This window comes from Magnolia sinica, chromosome 19, assembly GCF_029962835.1.
Source record: "Magnolia sinica isolate HGM2019 chromosome 19, MsV1, whole genome shotgun sequence".
NCBI classification, from domain to species: domain Eukaryota; kingdom Viridiplantae; phylum Streptophyta; class Magnoliopsida; order Magnoliales; family Magnoliaceae; genus Magnolia; species Magnolia sinica.
The window spans coordinates 68,374,717-68,388,426 of record NC_080591.1 but is presented as its reverse complement, the minus strand read 5'-3'; the positions used below and the strand labels follow the sequence as shown (position 1 = coordinate 68,388,426).

Sequence of the window (13,710 nt, the reverse complement as noted above, 5' to 3'; positions counted from 1 at the left end):
TTTAGAGAGCAGCATAAAAAACCTTGGTAATTTTATCCAACTGAATTTGTTTTTGCCTATCTCGAAACATTCATGTATGCACCATAGTTCTGTTATTGCATATTGTTAAATGAAGATGCTTTCTTGATCATTGATTTGTTTTTTCAATGTAGTTATCACTTATGATTGCATTTGGATGTGCCCCAAATTGCTAGGTGGACCTTTCAGCAGAACATATCAAATTCCTTTCTAATAGCAAGGACCACAATGCGCAGTTGTTCTTTAATGCATTTATTTCTTTGTGATCTTTGTTAGGGGCTTGTTTAAAATCAATTTAATAATGCATTAACTAAATTTTGCAGGTTTCAAGAACTCTTGGTTTCTCTATAAAATAAGAAGGTAAGTCATTCAGTGGTGGGTATTCATGTGATTTCTTGCTTTACTTGTTCTTGGATGCTTGAATATGACTGTAATCTCTTATGGAAGAGCATCACTGCTTTATCTTTCATTATATTTGATTCTTGCACTGTTAGTTCATCGATAAGACCTCTTGAAAAGGTAACACTATTCTATTTCCCTTTTAAGAGGTAATCTGTTTACAAGTAAACAGATTGTGCATTTGGCTAGCTTTTAAAGTATTTACAATAGATAAAGAATTTCATACAGTTGGGAATAACTTGGATGATCTGATTCATGAAAGTTGTTATGCATGTTTCTTTTATTGTTGAATTCAGAATTTTTAGATGAGTTGATTTATCAGGGCATGCACTGGCAATGGTAAGCCATTAATATTATTATTATTATTTTAAAGAAAATAGCTACGGCTAATAGCCGTAGCGTTATATCTAAAAACTGTAGCCATAGATATTTAGCTACGGTTTTTATCCGTAGCTTCTGTCTTTTTTTTTTGGTAGTATTACTTTTGCTTTATCACATAAGATTATTATTATTATTAACTTTTTGCTTCTTTTTTTTGTTATTTATTTTGAGGGTTTTAAATGAATGAAGATTGAAAACTGAAAATAGAAAAATAAACTATAATCTTCGCCAAAATAAACAATCATATCACATTTCTAAGTGAAATCACTTCACACTCACACAACCATATCATATCCTCAAGTGTAACCTCATCATATAGTCTATCAATCGTATCACATTCTCAAGTGGATCCACCACACCAACTGTTAAACACCATATCATATCATCAAGTGCAACCTCATCACATAGTCCATAAAGTGTTTCACATTCTCAAGCAAAACCACATCACACTATCACACAACCATATCATATGCATCCTCAAGTGCAACCTCATCATATAGTCCATCAACTGTATCATATTCTCAATTGGAATCACATCACACTATCGTCTTAACCATGTCATGCGCTCAAGTGCAACCTAATCACATAGGCCATCAACCATATCATATCCTCAAGTGTAACCACATCACATTATCATACAACCATATCATATGGTGAGGATTTTTTAATCCCAAATGCTAAGCCATATGTACCACAATGATAAAGTGGATGTTTATTTTTGCAAAAAAAAAAAGAAAAAAAAAGAAAAGAAAAAAAAAAGAAAAAAAAGATGAGAAGTAACCAGTATTCAGTTCACAGGTAGGCCACCTAAACATTGGATGTTGTTTTGGCCACAACACGTTCATAGCTGTTGAAACTGATGAATGGCCCAGATCCTATACACCTACAACATTGACATGCATTGAAATTCATATATAAAATCTAACCAAAGGGCTAATTAAAAGCTAACCAAATGGACCCCAAGATTCCATTAAGTTCAGCTTACTAGTGGACCCAAATGTCTGTCCAAATGAGAATGATTTTGGATGTATTGATGCAAATCTAACAAGGAATAGTTTCAATTCCCAACAATACAATGGAGACAATAGGTCACTTATACAAATGCGACTTGTACTACTCAATAGAATCAATTCCCAGTCAATCTTCAGCAACAACCGAGCTAACTTCTAGCATTCAAATTTTCTTTTACACTTCATTTTCAGCTCCGAAAAATGCAACGTCTTTCCTGGACATCTGTTCATCACAATGTAAGAGTTATGGGCCATTATGGTCTAAGGTCCACTGAAAGAAAGGTGTGATTGAGGGTCTTTACTCACAGTGTCTGGCATATTGCTGTGTAGATTTTCTTTTGTACATTGTTCCAAAAACTTGTGGCCTGAGCTTGGCTGAGTTGACCTATTTAAAAAGCTAGCAAAACATTCCAAATTGATGATTTGCTTGGAGTATTAGTAGTTTCAACCCAACAAGTTTCTGGATTGTTGAAACTGAAGTGAACTTTCAGTTTCTTCTGAGAATTGCCGGCATTTTGTTTGGTATCATCTTTTTGTTGATTTGGTTTACTCCTTTACTGCCTCTAACACAAGCAAAACCCAATTGAAATTGGTGAACTTTTGGCTTGTATTATTGGTTTCTGTAGGCTTGTAATTGCAAGGTCCCTTTCATGGTTACACTTGTAATTTGTTTTCTCTTTCTGTACCAATTTCTTCTGATCGAGGTTTATGAATGTTGCAGAGGCACCCGAACCAATGGAAACAGATTTCATGTCCCAAATCATTATATCGTTTTTTTCTCTTGACCATTCAATTTCTTTGATATAATGTTCCTACTACTCCAATATATGTTTATTTATTTATTTTGTTCTTTTTGGTAGCAGAGATACTTGTCGAATCCTTTTGATTACACAACTGGCTCAAAGTATTTGTTGGAGTCAACCTACATCTAGATTTAGAGGTGTGGAGAAGCCATGTGCTGCTCTCCATAAGTAACCAATTTGGCATGCTGGCAGATGTCTGGCATGTACATGTGCTGCCTTGTACATGCATGTGTTGACCAAAACCCATTGTACCAAAAGGCAAGAAAGAAAAAAGATAAAAATCTTTTGCTTTCTCTGCTTTTACCTTTTTTCAAATTTTTGCATTGAAACATGAATCTATTGCTCATGAAACGATTTGAATATTAAGGTTTCCTTGTATGTATCTTTTAGTGGATAATTTTAAATAGTCGATATTTTGATGGTCTTTTCTTGTCTGTATCCTTTTAAATCCTTCACTCTCTTACTCAATTTGTACCACATTCTAATTTTGCAGAGAGGAAATGATGTTCCGCATTCACCAGTGACTTATGCATATTTAGTTGTGGAGATTGAAGGTGCTAAATTGTTTATCGATAATTATATTAATTGACAGGTAGAGATTTTTGAACTAAATGAGGAACTGAGCTGACTTCAGAATCAGGCAAGATTTATGGCATTTTCTTTCGTATGTACAGAATTAGGCTTTTGTTGTTGTTGTTGTTGTTGTTGTTGTGTCTAGCAATATCAATGCCTTTTTGTGTTTTTCAAATGACTGAAGCAAGGCTACTTTTTAATTAGAATTTTTGATATGGACATATACACAAAAGTACTAGGCATCAAACTGGTGTCATGAACATGAATTCTATGTTTTTTACAATCTGATGGTTATATATGGCATTGAAAGATTATTTATTTATTTGTTTATTTATTATTATTATTATTTTGAATTTGGATAAGATGACTATCAGGTGCAACAGATTCAAAAAAACAACAAATCCCATCAGTCATAACCTCTTGATTAAACTGATTGTTCACAATTCAGCTCACTTGGGCATCCAAATGCAGCGTGCATGCCTTCACAAGATCAGTAACATTGTTTTCTAATATGTGCGACCAAAAAATTTGGATATGTGCTGCTTTGCAGTTCTCTTTGTCATTGAATTGTTTTTACTCCATGTTTTATATTTACTTGATATAGATTTATTGACAGTTTCCAGTAATGATTATTGTATTTTTCAAAACTATGATACTAATTCCCTACTTTTTTTTTTACTCACGCACACACACCCCCACAACACTCACACTAGTGGAATTTCACCACCTATGGATACTCGAACCCTTGATCGGGTGTTGAAACTCCTGAGAGTCTACCACTCGCACTAATTCCCTACTTGAACGATTAGGATTACCTTCACTTCAACCATCCAACATTATAGCATGGCAACAGTTATTGGACTGCATCTGCGAGTTAAGCTGATGCGCTGTTTCCCTCCACATTTCAAGGTCAGTTACTGCACCTAATCCTATCTTGACAGGGCTAAGATTTCATCATCTGCTTCAAGGTTGAACTTGGAAGAAGCCCGTTTATACTGTCAATTTCTTTTTGAGGAATAACAGATATGTGGTTTAATCTGTCATCAATTAATCCATGTTATAATGTTTTTTGTCAAAGGTATTCTGTTTTTCCATTTGTATCTAAATGTGAATTCTTTTCTTACTTTCTTTATCATTTTGTCATTTTTTCAGTTACCGTTTCAATTTCTAAAAAAATCATCTTTTAGTTGATGGTTCGTAATTACCTTGAATTAGCACCATTTATCCTGCCGAGATTTGTTTTTCCTTTTGTCATGCTCAATGTATTTAGACTCAAACTATAAGCAATCTCTACTAACAAAAAATCACATACACACAACATAGAAGTTCTTGTGTCATAAAGATGGGATATTTGAATATAAGTGTAGGTGGGTCTTCTTAATGTGGACGGTTACTACAACTCCCTTCTTACTTTCATCAAAAAGTTGTGGACGATGGATTCATCAAGCCCAATCAACGCCACATAATCATGTCCGCACCAAACGCCAAAGAGTTGGTGCAGAAACTAGAGGTCATGGTGCCCTCCTTTCTATTCATCTAAAAGGCGTGTTTGGGTCTCCTTTGTATTTTGCATAATGACTTAAATACTCTTTACATCTTACATATGGACTATGGCCATTTTTAGATACCAAAGGCATCGACAAATACCCGAAAGTTCAGAAGCAAATGCAGGCCTTGTTGGCCACATTCACCTTGATAAGGTGTGTTTGCCCTGCATAAAATTTGGTTTAGTTTCTTTCTTGAGATAACTTATTTTCAGAAACAGTGACACTATAAATTATGCTACATGTGGAACTCGTTATTAATTTAATCAGGATATTAGCTTCTGCCAGATAATTTCATTTAAATTCTGCTGTACTTATTTTGAAGAACATCCAAACTGGCCCTTGTTTGACTACAAACAACACAGTTTGAATAAATCATCAATTATCCCATGGTTGATACATGTGCCATAGAAATTGCATGTGCAGAGGGAGTATGTAGAGCTAGCATATTTATTTCTATATTGGCCTTTTCTTGTTTAACAGCAACCTTATATGTATATTGTAAGCATATGGACACTGCAAAAACTTTCTTCTTCTTTTTTCCTTGTTGGTGCAGGTTAGGTGCATCATGCAAGGTTTTTTTTTTTTTTTTTTTAATTTTTTTTTATAATGCTTAGTAATGTTTCAAGGTATTGTCCAATCCATGCGGTTTTCTCACTGGCTCTTTGGGTCTCACCAAATAAATGGACTGATTAAGAGTGATCATTCCTACATTTACTTTTGTAAGAACAATTGAATGTGTTTAGGGACTTTCTGCATGTCCACTACATCCTTTTATAATAATCACTATTACATTAATGTTTTTCAGCTTATTGCATGTTTGTGTTTGCAGGTAGTTGGTTCCAGTACTTGGCCATTCGAATGAGTTTGTTAGTTTATTCTTAACTATCTAATGTCTATAAATCAATCTATACAGCTACATTCTTGATCATGTTATGTTTTCTCAGGTTTCTCTTGTTCCTTGATTTGCTATAATTCTATTTTTTCCTCTTTCTTACCATTTCTATTGCAGGGTGTTGACCCAAGAATCAAGGTGGAGGTTTGGCCTTTCCTACTTAAGAGTGTAAGATTTTTCAGCCTTTAGACTTCCACTGCATGTCTGTTTTCAATTAGTTAGTTTCCAGTGGTGCTATGTAGCTTATAATTTTCTAGTATCATTTTGAATTATCTGCCATAGCTTTTATTGTATGTCAAGAGTAAGATTTTTAATTATGTTGTTGGTAAACTTTTCACTTTGGAGATTCACATGGAACCACTCCATGGTTTAATGCCTTTGCAATCAGATTGTATATGCAGATGCTCTATTCTAATACATAATTTGGTCCATCTATTTGATGGTTCCCATCATCGATTGCTTATAATTCTTTTGTAGGGCAATTCTAACCATCCAATTAATGGGTTAGAAAAAGGATGTCTATAAGTAAGAAGGCAAACTTAGCATGGATTTGATCATCAGATCGGTCTGATTTTTTCACAGTAAATCTTTAATGTGTTCTGTACTTAATGGATAGTTTACATCCAACTGTAATTAATTACATGATGCTACTAGGTGAGCATTGGAGCAATTCTCTACTTTATTATACTTTTTAAATATGCTGGCAATCAAATTATTGACTTACATGGTTCTCATGCATGAATCATGATCGTCATCACTATAACCTTGTCCCATCTATTTGATGTTGGCTTTCTGACACTTATCATGGTTGGTGGGAAAAAGTTTGACAACATGCAAACCTGTGCTACATGAGATCAGCACTTTTCTGTGGACTGGGGATAGGGTGGTGCAATTGCTACAAGCTGAGTTTTCGATTGCCGTTTTATAGATATCATTATGAATGGGTTTCATGTTTACACTACAAGAAACCTACGTATCAAAGGCACACTATCACAGGCGGCCACAACAAACTACCAGTGTACATGTAAAATCAGCGGCGTTTAGTGTGTAGTACCCACCTGTTGGGAGTTGAATTCATGGACAGAGAGTCTTAAGCAATGTCATAAAAAAATGTCGCTTGTGTAACAGTGGGATGAAGGTAGGTTCTTGAGTGTTTTTTTTTTTTTTAAAATTTTATAAACACATGACACACAACCCCACACACTCACGCCGTAGTGGGCTTTCACCACCTATGGATACTCGAACCCTTGACCAGGTGTTGAAACTCCCTAGAGTCTACCACCCGAGCAAGAGCAAGGATCTTGAGTTGCATGCTATGATGCTTATGATGCAGTTTTAGTGATCGGGCTGAAACTGCATATGGTGATAGTGGGATGAAGACAAGTTCTTGAGTTGCATGCTACGATGCTTATGATGCAGTTTTATCCTTAAAGAAAAAGGGAAGAAAAATCTGTCCACATATTTATAAAAAAAAATCCATAGCTATTCTCCTCCATCTGCTAGTTACAGATAGTTATTGGTTCCTTTTGTTTGATTTCAAATTTGTTTTTTGGTTATTTTATTTTGTTTTGTAAACTTTTGTCTCTGCATTGGTGACTGAAGGTGGAACATTTGGGATGAAACGTGGTAGCCCAGAGGGGGGTTTGTTGCTTTATATGGGGATGGATATGGACTTCATTCGGTATGACTGTTTTTTCAGGAAATATTTATGACTGAAAATTTAATTTTAGATAGTGTAACTCAGATTATGAGAGTACATACTATTTTATTAGCTGACCTCTACGCATGGCAGGGTGCTGCTGACAAAGGTCCTCTATATGGCATGGGTTCCAATTCTTGGGGTGCATTTGAGAAGTCTCGCCTCGGGCGTCACTGAAATCCGTTGCTTTTTTTTCCTCCCAGGAAATATATCTTGGGGTGCATCTATAAATTTTTTGTCCATTATATAACCTTTCATTCTTAGGTTGCCAGTAAATGGGGCTGGTTGTAAATGATTTATAGTTTGTGTTTGAATGCTAATTTAAGCTCGTAAAGGTCTTCTGATCTAGAAGATTCAGCCTAGCAGAATTTTTGATTGTTTCTTTTCTTTTCTTTTACATTGTAAATGATTTACAGGCGTTTATCATACCTTTTAACCAGCGTTTCTCATAGATTTTAACTGGCGCTTCGTACATTTTTTACCGACACTTTTACATTTTCTACCGGCGCTTTTAAAGCTTCTACTGGCAGTCACCAGAAGCGTCAGTAAAAGCAACTATATTAGTGGCAGCCATAAAAAATGCCAGTAAAAAGGTGCGACCGCCAGTACGCCCCCCTTTACCGGCACGTGTCTGACCGCCGGTAATTCTTATATTGGTGATTTTTGGGACTTGAGGATATGATATGGTTGTGTGACAGTGTGATATGGTTCCATTTGAGAATGTGATATAGTTATCGTACTATGTAATGAGGTTGCATTAGAGGATATGATATGGTTGTGTGATAGTATGATGTGGGTACATTTGAGAATATGATATAGTTGATATACCATGTGATTAGGTTGCACATATGCATATGATATGATTATGTGACAATATAAAGTGGTTCCAGATTGAAGAATGCGATACGGTTGACGGACTATTTGCACTTGAGAATATGATATGATTGTGTGAGAGTGTAATAAATGATCGCCACTTGGGAATATGATATGGTTGATGGACTATGTTATGACCTTGAATAATCCAAGGTTGTATGATAGTGTGATCATGTTACACTTGAAAATATGATATAATTGATAGACTATGTGATGAGGTTACACTTGAGGATATGATATTGTAGTGCGACTGTGTGATGAAGTTACACTTGAGAATGAAAGAAATTGAAGGACTATGTGATGAGGTTACACTTAAGGATATGATATGTGATTGTATGAGTGTGATGTCTCCACTTGAGAATGTGATACAGTTGATGGACAACGTGATGGAGTTGTACTTAAGAATGTAGTATGGTAGTGTGATAGTGTGATGAGGTATATATCCACTTGAGAATGTGATACGATTGATGGACAGCGTGATGAGTTTGCACCTGAGGATATGATATGTTTGTATGATAATGTGATGTGGTTACACTTGAGGATATGATATGGTTGATGGACTATGTGATTAGGTTGCACTTGAGCGCATGACATGGTTGAGACGATAATGTGATGTGATTCCACTTGAGAATATGATACAGTTGATGAACTATATGATAAGGTTGCACTTGAGGATGCATATGATATGGTTGTGTGATAGTGTGATAAGGTATATCCACTTAAGAATGTGATACGGTTGATGGACTATGTGATGATTGCATTTGAGGATATGATATGGTTGTGTGATAGTGTGATATGATTCCTCTTGAAAATGTGATATGGTTATGGACTACGTGGTGATGTTGCGCTTGAGGATGTGGTATGGTAGTGTTATATTGTGATGATGTTACAGTTGAGAATGTGAAATATTTGATGGACTATGTGATGATGTTGCACTTGAGGATGTGATATGATTGTGTGATAGTATAATGTGGTTGTTCCACTTATGATTGTGATACGATTGATGGACTATGTGATGAGGTCACACTTAAGGATGTGATATATTTGTGTGATACTGTGATGTGGTTCCGGTTGAGAATATAATAGAATTGTTTATTTTAGCAAAGATTATAGTTTATTTTATATATCCAATTTTTAATATTCATTTATTTAAATCCCTCAAAAGAAATAATCAAAAAGAAAAAAATAGAAATTCTTAGGTCTTAAAGAAAAAATGACCTTCACCGAAAACTACCGGTAAAAGTTAAAGTAAAAAAAAAGAAAAAAAACATCGGTAAAAGTTATTGTGGTGGATAGACAAAGACCGAAAAATGGGGCATCGCTAAATCTTTTGTTGGCGGCTAGCGGCCTTTTCCAGTGCTTCTACTGGTCCCCAGTAAATCCTAAAAAAGCACCAGCAAATTCTTAAAAAACACATAAATTTTAAAAAAGAGCCGGTAAATCCCTAAAATGTGATACAGTTAATGGACTATTTGCGCTTGAGAATATGATATGATTGTGTGAGAGTGTGATAAATGATCTCCACTTGGGAATGTGATACGGTTGATGAACTATGTCATCATGTTGGATAATAATCCATGGTTGTGTGACAGTGTGATCATGTTATACTTGAAAATATGATACAGTTGATAGACTCTGTGATGAGGTTACACTTGAGGATATGATACGATAGTGCAACAGTGTGATGAGGTTGCACTTGAGAATGAAAGAAATTGAAGGATTATGTGATGAGGCTACACTTGAGGATAAGATATTGTAGTGCGACAGTGTGATGAGGTTACACTTGAGAATGAAATAAATTGAAGGACTATGTGATGAGGTTATAGTTGAGGATATGATATGTGGTTGTGTGAGTGTGATGTGTCCACTTAGGAATGTGATATGGTTGATTGACAACGTGATGGAGTTGCACTTAAGGATGTGGTATGGTAGTGTGATAGTGTGATAAGGTATATATCCACTTGAGAATGTGATACGATTGATGGACAGCGTGATGAGTTTGCACCTGACACTATTGTATCACATTCTCAAGTAGATCTACTACACCATACTGTCACACAACCATATGATATCCTTAAGTGCAACCTCATCACAGTCCATAAAGTATTTCACATTCTCAAGTGGAACCATATCACACTATCACATAACCATATCATATGCATCCTCAAGTGCAACCTCATCATATAGTCTATTAACCGTATCACATTCTCAAGTGGATCCACTACACCATACTGTCACACAACCATATTATATCCTCAAGTGCAATCTCATCACAGTCCATAAAGTGTTTCACATTCTCAAGCGGAACCACATCACACTATCACACAACCATATCATATGCATCCTCAAGTGTAACCTCATCATATAGTTCATCAACTATACTATATTCTCAAGTGGAATCATATCGCACTATCGTTTCAACCACGTTATGCGCTCAAGTGCAACGTAATCGTATAATCCATCAACCATATCATATCCTCAAGTGTAATCACATCATATTATCATACAACCATATCATATCCTTAGATGCAAACTCATCACGTTGTCCATCAATCATATCACATTCTCAAGTGGATATATACCTCATCACACTATCATACTACCATACCACATCCTCAAGTACGACTCTATCATGTTGTCCATCAACCGAATTACATTCTCACAGCAAAGCCAGAAAGTTGATTTTAGCTCAATCGGTGAGTTTTAAACCAATTGTAAACTTTCTTCACGAACATTGAACTCTACAAGACATTATTTCAAAGGGAAACAACAATAGCAAGAAGGACTATACCTCCACAAATTTCAATTTGCAATCGAGGCTTCCGAAATGTTGCGCAAGCTCATACTCATCTCGAAGGTATTCCAATATCTGGGCATAGTTTGCATCGTGCCAAGCAATTTCAGATTTGAACGATGAGAGTAGACAAGCATGAGATGCATCCAATTATGTGCTAGCTTATAATTCTAATTCGATATTTTTGGAAGTCAATTCAGAAAACTGGTATTTTGATTTTGCAGTCCAAGTGAACTGTCAGAAGAAATTTGCTAGGTTTTAAACTGTTCCTGAAGCATTTAGAAACGGTTTAAACCATTCCTAATTGACGATTTTGGTGTAGTGGGAAGAGCATAACCGCTTTATCGTATCACATTTTCAAGTAGATCTACCACACCAACTGTTAAACAACCATATCATATCCTCAAGTGCAACCTTATCATACAGTCCATAAAGTGTTTCACATTCTCAAGTGGAACCACATCACACTATCACACAACCATATCATATGCATGCTTAAGTGTAACCTCATCATATAGTCCATCAATTGTATCATAATCTCAAGTGGAATCACATCACACTATTGTCTCAACCATGTCATGCGCTCAAGTGCAACCTAATTACAGTCCATCAACCATATCATATCTTCAAGTGTAATCACATCACATTATCATACAACCATATTATATCCTCAGGTGCAAACTCATCACACTGTCCATCAATCGTATCACATTCTCAAATGGATATATACCTCATTACACTACCATACGTGTAACGACCTTGGAAATTTTTTGTACTAATCTTTCCTTAAGTAGTTTTTTTGGGGTAATTAGCGCTATACTCGATTGCTTGTGAAATTCGCATCAATCACTTTAAATTGTATCTGCATGGCTCTAAACTTGTAGATTAGTTAGCGTTACGTTACTCTGAAATCTGGGATCCATCGCTAAATCCAGTTGTTCTGGGGAATTTTTAGAAGATCTAGATCGGACCTGGACCGTGCGTCGGAAGTCCGATGGCGATGATCTTAGGCTGTTGCGGTCACCGAGTTGGGCTTGACCATCACCTCGAAAATCAAGTCCATGTGATGTTCTGGGTCGATTTGATTGAGTTCGGAGTGAAGAGTGTGAGAACGGTTGGATATTTATTATGTTTTTATGAAATCTGAGTCGTGTCGCTTGCGCGACGATTTTAAGCTATCTGACCGTTGGATTCTGACCCAATTTCACCCTCTGATCAGGGTAGGTGGCCCAGGCATATCCTAGTGCTTGTGGACCTGATCGAGATTCCGTGACCATTGAATTGAGTGTGGTCCGCCACGGCTGATCTGAAGAGCCGGTCGGTATGAAAACTCAGCCTGACCTAGATCCATGGTCAGTGAGCTTAAGTCCGACCTTTCGTGGTTATAGGCCCACCAGAAGTGCTTCGTTGGATCGCGAGAGTCGGGTTTTGGCTATACTTTAAGTATACCTTGACCCTGGGGTTATTTTCATCATTCTGAGGCCTATATATAGTCCTTAAACCCTAGATCTCTTTTCCATACGAATTTTCTCTAACCCTAGCTTGGAAAGAGAGTGGAAAAGAGAGAGAAAGTGAGAGAGATAAGTTGGTGAATCATCTTGGATTCTTCCTTGTTCTTCTACATCTTTGAACCTTCACTTTGAATCGTTATTCTGACGGTTCTGAGTTCACTTTGGGGTAAGTTAACCTAACCTTAATCTGTGTTAGAGCTTAGATTAGTCTTGGTGTTATTGTATCTCATTTCTATCCTTGCTTTAGGGTATTCTATCGCCGTTGACGAAGACAACTCGTCTAAATCAGTTCGGTGTTCTTTCCTTGCTTAAGGTGCGGACTTTAAGTGTATAGGTTATGGTTTTCAAGGCTTTCAATGCCAGTGAATGATTTATTCTTGTTATGGATGAGATTCTGCATGCCAAATGTTGTGTGTACGTTGCTTTCCTGTTATGCATGTGTTATATTGAGATTTCTGTATTCTATGTGTATTTATAAAGTACCGTATACGTATAAAATATGCACCTGTGGTTGCCATGATTTTTTGTCATGTATGTATGCTAGATGTGTGTATGATAACTCCTTGGTAAAAGGAATTGTCTAAATGCATGTATTTTAACATACGTCATGTATGTTGTTCCATGTATGCTAAGTGTTTGTAGAAATGCATGAATGATCTAAAGTGTAGCTTACTACACTAATTGCGGGCGTTGAGAAGTGATTCTCAACACTCCTATTGATGCGCATGATTTCCTTTATGCAAGTTACATTCCATGTTATTTAATTTCAAGCATTACCTATGCTTACATTTATGTTAAGTAGATATTCCTCAAGTGCTTATGTACCATGATTTAAGTTGTTGTTCCATTACTGTTTTACATTCCATATGAATATCTGTTGTAGTGTAAGGTGTGTGGGACTATGCATTAGTCCCGGAAATTGGTAATCGACTCTATGTTCGTGGTTGAGGTTGCTTTCGCCACGTAGGACGTATTAGACGAACCCGAGCCGTATTAGAGTTGTCGGCAGTGGTTTGGCCACGCGGAGTGTTTGCGCACTCTATGTCGCCCAACTCAACGTGCGCTCGTGCTAGTCGAGTTTGTCAAGTAACCCGATTGTCCGATGTATTTCACCATGTATGGACGCTACTGCTTGAATCTAGGGTACCGAACTTACCAGTGAAATCCTATTAACTATGATACTTGATCCGCTAAGACTCATGAGCCGGAC

At 36.4% G+C, this 13,710-nt stretch overlaps 2 long non-coding RNA genes across 2 annotated transcripts; one reads left to right on the top strand and one right to left on the bottom strand.

The window, feature by feature from the left end:
* The first annotated feature begins 2,426 nt into the window (after positions 1-2,426).
* LOC131235087 (uncharacterized) lies at positions 2,427-4,748 on the top strand. The gene is made up of 3 exons (XR_009165928.1): positions 2,427-3,203; positions 3,994-4,093; positions 4,552-4,748. It is a non-coding gene; the product is annotated as an uncharacterized LOC131235087 (long non-coding RNA).
* Positions 3,528-4,098, bottom strand: LOC131235088 (uncharacterized). The gene is made up of 2 exons (XR_009165929.1): positions 3,962-4,098; positions 3,528-3,831 (listed from the first exon to the last, which is right to left on the bottom strand). It is a non-coding gene; the product is annotated as an uncharacterized LOC131235088 (long non-coding RNA).
* Positions 4,749-13,710: the final 8,962 nt, after the last annotated feature.